This window comes from Mirounga angustirostris, unplaced genomic scaffold, assembly GCF_029215605.1.
Source record: "Mirounga angustirostris isolate CCGP_5_RB_7025 unplaced genomic scaffold, mMirAng1.0.hap1 SCAF_2, whole genome shotgun sequence".
In the NCBI taxonomy this organism is placed as follows: domain Eukaryota; kingdom Metazoa; phylum Chordata; class Mammalia; order Carnivora; family Phocidae; genus Mirounga; species Mirounga angustirostris.
In genome coordinates, this window is record NW_026991710.1 from 135,752,586 (window position 1) to 135,762,205 (window position 9,620).

The following is a 9,620-nucleotide window of genomic DNA, read 5'->3' on the forward strand; positions in this document are numbered from 1 at the left end:
TTATAATCAGTTGAATCTGGAAAATAACACTTCCAATTACCAATCTTAAATTGTGTCTCTTCCCTATTACGTGTAATTTAGAATCATTCTTACTAATGAAAACTAAATGGTAATTAATCATATGAATGCTTGTTGAGTAAGGACTGAAGAAAATATAATAGCTACAGGTTTCTTCAATTGTGAAAGTGTCTACTTACTTATTTATAATTTGTGCTTTAGTTTGGTAGGCACAAAGACTTGAGTTTCTCTGCTTAAAAACAAATGGCAACATACACAGTAGTTTTCTGTTTTCAAAATTATATGAGAGTCACTTGAAGAGATTTATCTCACAATTTTTGGTTAAGATTTATATCTATTATCTCTGCTGATAATTACCTGAAATATTTTATTTTCATTAATATTAAAAACATTAGGCGTTTTGCATATCCTCTAGCAAAGTTCAACTGTAGAAAGTTTTAAACTGGTTTTACATTTTTGCTGAGTTTTCTCTATTCACAGATTCATATGTTAATAGCATTTAAGTGTATTTTATATTTGAGCTTAAAATAAGATAATCTATAAACTGAAGAATTAATAAAATGTTAAGACTGAGTTGAGGTCAACTGTCTTGTTCTACTAAAGAGCTATTTAGGGTGTGGGCAAAATTACAAGCTTAATTAAAGTAGCCTTTTACTGATGAAACTAGAACTAGAATGTTAAAAGCAACCATCGATAGAAATAACAAAAAAAGCCTGGGAAAAGAAGGAGAGACACTTCTATGAGCTAGATGTCTAGTGCTAGTCACAGGGATGCCTGCAAGTATGAGCACTGAGGCTACTGGCAGGGTTGTTGTTGCTAAGATCCAACTGTGGGAATGTGCTTTCTAATGCAGAACAGGTCTGATAGATACTAGCAGAATATATGCAACTGTAGTTTTCTCTCAATGCTCTAGAGATTCCTCCAGGAGACTATTTGAATCAGTCAGCAAGAATGAGGCTCCCTTAGATTTGTGTCATGATATAGAAGTCTCTCTTTTTCAATAAAAATAAGATAAATAAGAGATTCAACACTTATGGGTTCATAATTCTTGTCCTGGACTCTACAACGTCTTCACATCTGATTGTGTATTAACTGTATGTTCTAAACAAAAAGAATGTGAACCCCTTATTTCTGATTCATCTTTCATGTATAAATAGAAATACATTTCACAAATTTTTTTTTGAAGATTTTATTTATATATTTGACAGAGAGAGACACAGTGAGAGAGGGAATGCAAGCAGGGGGAATGGGAGAGGGAGAAGCAGGTTTCCCACCGAGCAGGGAGCCGGATGCGGGGCTCGATCCCAGTGCCCTGGGATCATGACCTGAGCCAAAGGCAGACGCTTAACGACTGAGCCACCGAGGCGCCCCTACATTTCACAAATTTTAAGAGTCCTCATTTTTCTCTATATATAAGAAGATGAGGACTCACTTTGTGAAATGTCCAGATGCAAACATATCAATTGTGTACTTTTCTGTAGGCTCAAATGTACAAATATCTTTGATCCACATGAAATTTCACTTTATGAAAATAAGAGGGTCTTATATTTCTTTTAAAAATAGATTACACCTGGGGCGCCTGGGTGGCTCAGTCGTTAAGCGTCTGCCTTCAGCTCAGGTCATGATCCCAGAGTCCTGGGATCGAGCCCCGCATCGGGCTACCTGCTCAGCGGGAAGCCTGCTTTTCCCTCTGCCGCTCCCCCGGCTTGTGTTCCCTCTCTCGCTATGTCTCTCTGTGTCAAATAAATAAAATCTTAAAAAAATAAATTAATTAAATAAAAATAGTTTACACAAAAACAATTTAAATAAATGTTATTAAATCATTCAGGCCTTTTTGTCATGTTAGAGATCAAAGACAAGAGTTTTCTTACTCTCCAGATGATCTTTTTGATATTGTGCTTTTAATATTTTTTTTCATATAGTCTTTCTCTGTTAAGATCATGACATTTAGGAATCCCTGGGTGGCTGAGCTGGTTAAGCATCTTCCTTCGGCTCAGGTCATGATCCCGGCGTCCTGGGATCGAGCCCCACATCAGACTCCCTGCTCAGTGGGAAGCCTGCTTCTCCCTCTGTCTGCCGCTCCCCCTGCTTGTGCTCTTTCTCTCTCTCTGACAAATAAATAAAATCTAAAAAAAAAAAGATCATGACATTTATTAAAATAATATCTTGTAGTATTAATAGTGGCTTTCCTAAATCTGCAGATAATTGACAACATAGGCCATAAAGATACAAAAAAAACAAAATGAAAAAAAAACAAAACAAAAATACATATCCTTAGTGAACAAGGAAAAGCTACTTTGGATAATATTAAATTTTTGTTTCCTCATATTAAATGTATTATCTATTTTCAAGCTAAAAGAAAAGTATAACATCAATACAAAATTAACAATATGCATGTCATTAGGGTAAAAAATATAGTCATCTAGGAGATGAATGATTCTATTATAAGGTGTATGCTTAAACAGATATGATTTTTTTTTTATTTAAAAGATTTTATTTATTTATTTGACAGAGAGAGAGAGAGAGCGGGAGCAGGAACACAAGCAGGGGGAGTGGGAGAGGTAGAAGCAGGCTTCTGCTGAGCAGGGAGCCCCATGTGGGTCTCGATCCCAGGAGCCTGGGATCATGACCTTAGTCAAAGGCAGACACTTAATAACTGAGCCACACAGGAGCCCAAACAGATACGATTTTTTTTTTTTTTAAGATTTTTATTTATTTTTTGACAGAGAAGGACACAGCGAGAGAGGGAACACAGCGGGGGAGTGGAAAAGGGAGAAGCAGGCCTCCCGCCGAGCAGGGAGCCCGATGCGGGGCTCGATCCCAGGACCCTGGGATCATGACCTGAGCCAAAGGCAGACGCTTAACGACTGAGCCACCCAGGCGCCCCCCAAACAGATACGATCTTAAATATTTACACAGAGTACAATCTTTAACACATTGATGTATCATGCAATATGGTCTTATATACTATTTTAGTTTAAATTAACAGGATGGAAAAATGCTAACAAAGTAACTTTTGTTTTTCAATTTAATTTATATTTTCAAAGAATCAGCTTCTCATTACATTGATTTTTTTCTATTGTTTCCTTATTTGCAATTTAATTGACCTTTTTCTCAAATTTTTATTATTCTGTTTATTCTGTTTACCTTGGTCTTAACATGGCTCTCTTTTCTCTAGTCTCCTAAAGTGAGAGATTAGATTATTTATTTTAAATATTGTTTAATATAAGCATTCATGTCATAAATTTCCTTCTGAGCACTGTTTCCTCCCTTGAATCCCACAGATTTTGATAAATTCTATTTTCACATTCATGTAGTTCAGACCACTGTCTTAATTTCTCTTAAGACTTCTTTGACTTATGAGTTATTTCTAAGTGTACTGTTTATTCTCCAAATATTTTGGAATTTTTCAAGTATCTTTCTGCTATTGATTTCTAATAATTTCATCATGGCCTGAGAATATACTTTGCATGATTTCTATTCCTTGTAAATTTGCTCAGGTGTATTTTATGGCCCAGAATGTGGACTCTCTCAGTTAATGTTCCATGTGAGTTTGAGAAAAATTTGTAATTTGGTGTTGGCTACAGTATTCTGTAACTGTTAATTAGATCAACTTGATAAATAGTTCTTTTAGGTCTTCTGTATTCTCACTTATTTTTGGCCTGCTTGATCTACTATTTATTGACAAAAGGATATTGAATTCTCAAATTATAATAGTGGCTTTGTCTGTTTCTCCTTTCACAACTGTAAGTTTTTGTCTCAGGTTTTTTGACTGCTATTAGGTATATAAATATTTAGGATTGTTGTGTTTTCTCGAAGAATTGACTTTTTTATCATAATGTAATGCTTTTTTTATTCCTGATAACATTCCTTGGTTTAAAGATTGATTTATCTATAATTAACATAGTTTTGTCAACTTTCTTTTTATTATTATTAGCCTGGTATATCTTTCACCAATATTTTACTTTTAGCATATATAAATCTTTATATTTAAAATGAGTTTCGGGCGCCTGGGTGGCTCAGTCGTTAAGCGTCTGCCTTCGGCTCAGGTCATGATCCCAGGGTCCTGGGATCGAGTCCCGCATCGGGCTCTCTGTTAGGCAGGAAGCCTGCTTCTCCCTCTCCCACTCCCCCTGCTTGTGTTCCTGCTCTCGCTATCTCTCTCTCTGTCAAATAAATAAATAAAATCTTTAAAAAAATAAAATAAAATAAAATGAGTTTCTTGTAGTCAATATACATTTGGGTTTTGTCATTTTTACCCACTCTGACAATCACTCCTTTTTTAATATGTGCATTTAGACACTTTAAGTGATTATTTATATAACTGGATTAATACCTACCATGTATGTAACTTTTTTCTATTTATTACATTTGCTATTTTTTCCCTTCTATCATTTTGCCACCTCTGGTTTTAATTGAGCCTTTTATAATTTTATATTTCCATTTTTATCAAATCTCTTAGGCTATTGATTATATTTCTTTTTAAAACAGATTTAAGTAATTATTCTAGAGTTTATAATACACATTTTTAACTAATTTAAGTGCAGCTTCAAATAACAAAATGCCTTGTCATGTATAGGGCAGATAAAGCATCATATTCCTAATTCCTGCATCCCATCCCTTGTGACATTGCTGTCATTCATTTCACTTCTCCATTTGCTTGAATCACCCTAAAATACATTGTTACTATTGTTATTTTAAATAATTTTCTTTTAAATCAATAAAAATAAGAAATAAATATTTTATGTTATCTTCATTTATTTCTCCTCTGATGCTTTTCCTTTCTATATGTACATCCAAGTTTCTGACTTACAATATTTTTTTTCTGCCTCAAGAATTTTAAATGTTACTTGCAGTGAAAGACTGAATTTTGTCAATTTTTGTTTGTCTAAGAAAGTCTATTTCTCCTTCACTTTTGGATGCATAATTTCAATGGATATAGAATTATAGGTTGATGGTTTTGTCCTTTCAATATGTTCCCTTATTTGTATTATTTCTGATGAGAAGTCAGCTGTAATTCTTGAGCTTATTCCTTGATATGTAAGGTGACTGCCTCCTCTCTGGCTTCTTTCAAAATTTCCTCACTGTCTTTGATTTTCTACAGCTTGATTATGATTTATCTTTTCTTTCTTCCCCCTCTGTTTTATTTTATTGTGGTGTTTATCTTGTCTAGCCTTCCTGAAGTTCCAAATCTGTGGTTTGGTGTTTTGCCACTAATTTGGAAGGTTTTGGATCATTAACTTTAAAATTTTACTTTTATTTTTAATAGTTTTATTGATATAGAGTTTCTATAGTATAAAATTCATTCATTTAAAGTATGCAATTCAATGGTTTTTAGCCTATTTGCAGGTATGTTCTACCATCACAAAGTTAATTTTAGAGCATTTCTAACATTTCATAAAGAAACCCTGTGTTCTTTAGACATTGCCTGCTAGCCTCCATCCTCTCCCCCCTGCCCTAGGTAACACTAACTTTCTTTCTGTCCTTATTTCGGATTTCTCTTTTCTGACATTCATATCACTGGCATTGTATAGTATGTGTTCTTTTGTAACTGTCTGCTTTCTCTTACCATAATGTTTTCAATGTTTTTGACCATTACTGCTAAAAGTATTTATTCTGCACCTTATCTCCCTTTTCTTCTTCTTTTATTCCAATTATACATGTGTTAAACTTTTATGCATTTGTCTCACTCTTCATGGATGTTTTATTCCTTTTGTTTTCTATCTTTTTTTTTTTCTCTTTGAATTTCAGTTTAGGAAGTTTCTATTGACATATCTTCAACCTCCTTGATTCTTTCTTCAGCTGTGTCAAATCTACCAATAAGCTCATCAAAACATTCTTAATTTTTGGTAAAGTGAGTTTTTAAAATTATTATTTCTAGCATTATCTTCTGATTCTGCCTCAGAATTGTCATCTCTCTGCTTATATTACTCATCTATCTTTTGCATGTTCCCTACTTTCTCCATTGGGGCATTTGATATATTAATCATAGTTATTTTAAATTATCAGGCTGACAACTCAACATCTTTGTCCTATGTAAGTCTGGTTGTGATGATTGCTTTTCCTCTTCACAGTGGTTTTTCTTGCCTTTCAGCATGCATTGATTTATTGGTTAAAAGCCAAGCATGTTTTATTAGGTAATAGGAAATGAGGTAACAGGCCTCTAGTGTGGGGTTTTACCCCAACCTGGCTAGAGGTTGAAGTGTGTTTAAGGTTTTCTATAGCCATAAGTACCAAAGGCTTCAAAGTCCTTCATTGTCTTTGTTTTTGTCTCCCTCTTGACTTTGAGCTTCTTTACTCCTCCTCAAAGAGGAGCAGCTCTTTCAGCTATAATCTTGAAAAGCTGTAATCTTGGGAACTCTTGGCACATAAGAATTTTATCCAAACCTTTGAACTAACAGATGACCAAAATCTAACCTGGCTTCTCAGTGGCATGAAGCTGTTACCCTAAGATGGCTTCAGTTCTCCCATCCAAAATGTTGCCTGAAAAGATCAAAGCTGACATGAGAATTTACCATTTATTCTAGCCAACATCTTTTAGGTCCCTGGCCTCCTTCTTTTATTGCATTTACCAAAAATGGCTTACAACTGTGAATATGTATCTTTTACAATTCAGAAATATCTTTCTTTAGGAACTGAGAACCATTCTTTTGAAATGTGGTCACCAGGAAGTACGGGCCTCTTTTTCCTAGTCTCTGTGGGAGGTTAGGGTTCTAACTTAGGTAATTGCCAGCTAGCAAACACAGCTGGACCAATCACATTTATATTTACCAACCCATAATTTTTACATTTCTGATTCTTCTGAGCCTCCACTTATTCCCTTCCCACATTCTCCTTTAAAAATACCAAACCACCTCTGCACAAATTGGAATGATGCTCAGGTTTTTCCCCTACTCTCTGTAGTTACTGAATAATATCTGTTTTCACCACTTTAACTAATGTCTGGCTGTGTTTATCTTTAACAATCCACTGTTATTACACTGAAGCCCTGTTTGTGATAAAATATGGGGAAGGGGCAGTCTATAATCCTTCAGTTGAATACGTCTTCCAATGGGGCTATATTTAATGGGCAAATTTTCTCCAGTGGTATAGCTTTTTCCCTCTCTGCTCCTCACTCTCTTCCCAACCTTCAGTGTTCCCAATCAATTTCCTTAAATCTCTGACACCTGTTGACTATGTTTTTGTTTTTTTGTTTTTTTTCTTCTTTTCTTTTCCTTAGGAGGAACTGGAACAGTAGAAGGTATTGGAGTGGAAGGAAATCCCTTTTTCCAGTTTGGATGAGGATTAACCATATTTTTCCTGGTAAGCCTTTGTTATGGGGAAGGCTGTAGGTATCTTTCACAAAGATCTATGTTTCCTCTCCATCTGCCAGGGCCATGAAGGTATCTTTCTCAAATTTTCACCATTATGAGAGCCTGGTAGGGTTAGGGGAGGGAAAACTCATGGCCATTTGGATACTTTCCCATAGGACTTGCCCACAGAATTCTCATTTTTATGCTATTCTATACTTAACCTCCAATAATTCATCAACAATATCATTAATGTGTTTCGATCAGATATGGCTTCATCAGGCTCTGCTTCTGGTAGGCAGATTTTGGCTGTGATTATATTCACAAAGGATGTTGATTTTCAGTTTGTTTAATTTTCCTTCTTGTAAAGAGGGGAGTGGTGACTTTCAAGCTCTTTACACATCAGAGTTGAAATTTCAAGTCCTTCAGTGACTTTTTTTTTTTCTTTCCTCTATCTTTCCCCTTGCTTACCACTGGCAACTACTAATCTTGTTATTTTCTCCATAGTTTGTTTTTTTCCAGAATGTCTACAGTTGGAATACTACTGTATGACCATGGTTTTCTTAGGGAAATGCTACTCCTCACATTTTCCATGGAGAGAAATGAAAATTGTTATGACATGATGTGAAGACTGCTAGATAATTCCAAAATTAAATATTATTTCGTATTTAGGTATTTTCAGTCTTTTGTATTCATTTTAATATTAACAAATGCGATAATGCTACAGTGTTAAACACATTTATAAATTTATACTCTTTTCACTAATTTATGTATTCTACTTTACCTCTGTACTCTGCCTGTTTCTATATAAACACACCAAAACAATTAAGTGATCAATTTAGTAAGCCAATCTTGGTATTTTTATCCAGTCTTTTCCAATCTACCTATAATGTGCATTTATCTAGACTTGTTTAGATATGTTTATTTCTCCAACATTCTTAACACTTAACAAACAATACATTTATTTAATACGTTAATACGTTTGTATCAATATTCCTAACTTGTGACATTTGACAAAGCATAGAGCTTTTTGGGGGATCATAAATGTAGGAAAGTACTACTAGCATCTAGTGGATAGAGACCAGCGATGCTCCTACAAATTTTACAATGCACATAATAGCCCCACCTCACCTCCTAAGAGAAAATTATGCAGTTCAAAATATCTACAGTGCTGAGGCTGAGAAACCTTGCTATAATCTGTCCAAACTAATGATTGTTTGACACAAATTTCAAGGTATAGGGAAAACGTTCATTTAAAGTTGGTCTCAGTTAACCTATTGGGAAAAGGATCAGATTGACTGAAACATTATATATATTGTTAAAAATTATTATTAAAATTAAATAAAACCATGCTAAACCTTTTTTTCTGATGTGCCAATTTGGATACAAAACACTCTTTTGATAATATCATTTTTATAGGCAGAAGCCAATGTTTCAAGTCCTTAGAGTAATTGTATTCATTATTTGAATTTTTGTAACATCTTGCAATGGCATCTCTGATGTATTACATAAATGTTACTTCCTTAAAGGGATTTTCCCTGTTATGCTGTAGCTATCACTACACTCTCATGCAATGTGGTTCATTGATCTTTTCAGTATTTCATTTTCAGCTGTTTGAAATCTATCACAAAGAGCAATTTATGTTTCTCTTTTCCATGATATTGCTTTCTACCCTCCATCCTCCAATTTTTTTAAACATTTGTTTATTTCATATCTCCAAGTCTTGACATGTATTAGGGACAACTAATAGTATTACCATAAAATATATTGCAATAGTTATGTCACAATTTACTATGGTTACAATCCTTTTCACCAAGTCTACAAAGAGATATGTGTACATTTTGAATGGACCCATTCTTCTGATTTAGAGTCAGAATAATTTTGAGAAATTCAAACTTCTATTAGGTAGAAAGTAGCTAAACTATTTTTTCTATACACATGAATCATTTAATATATTTTTTCTTGACTCAGATAAAGTGACTGACATATTTGAACAATGCTGCAAGAGTGAGCACGTTGGTATTGATTTACCTTTCCTGGCAGAATCTGAATTCATTCTGAATGAAGGTCTGTGTCTCTGATTGCTGTCTCTAGGTTTTATTGTTTTTTTGTTTTTTTGTTTTTTAATAGTCCCTTGAATTGATATTTTATCTTTTGTCAGATCTAACTAGATCTATTCTAGTCAGAAGCTAGGTCTGTTTCTATTTGCTTTTAGCAGAGCAGTTACAATTTTGTGTTCTTTTTGTCATTATTCATGGGGTCTTTTCTAAGTCCCCTTTGCATGTAAATTTCACTATTTTCCTTTGTTATTTG